Below are 556 nucleotides of genomic sequence, written 5' to 3'. Positions count from 1 at the left end.
CAATAATTATTATATAATATTATGGTGGTAACTAAGTTTATAGGTTCGATTCCCATTAACTTATAAAGTGCATACTTTGAATGCAAAGCACATTGCACTATTTCTGTTCTTGTCTAAAAAGTCTAACCTAATTACTACAAAATTATTTTATAATTATTTTAAGTATAACAACAAGTCTAAGGTTATTGGTTTGATTCCCATTAACCGATAAAGTGTATACTTCGAATGCAATGTTAAGTCACTTTAATTATTCTTGTATGGTCTAATCTAATCATTATTACATATATAATATATCAGTGATTATTATAATTATGGTAGCAACTCAAGTCATAAGTTTGATTCCCATTAAGTGATAAACTGTACCTTGAATGCAATATTGGTTGCATTGCATAATTGCACCAAATATGTAAAACGTAAATAAAGGGTTCTAGTTAAGTCAGGTTAGTCAACTAGTCATTTAGGAAACTCACTGACTGAAGCTTTAAACACCACTAGACCTAACAAGTGAAGAAATAAGACAAAAATCAAGGTCAAGGAGCAGACTTTTTTCCAAAAA

The sequence above is a fragment of the Puntigrus tetrazona genome, chromosome 22, assembly GCF_018831695.1.
Source record: "Puntigrus tetrazona isolate hp1 chromosome 22, ASM1883169v1, whole genome shotgun sequence".
Taxonomy (NCBI): Eukaryota; Metazoa; Chordata; class Actinopteri; order Cypriniformes; family Cyprinidae; genus Puntigrus; species Puntigrus tetrazona.
The sequence above is the reverse complement of the archived record's forward strand: the minus strand, read 5'-3'. Positions refer to the sequence as shown.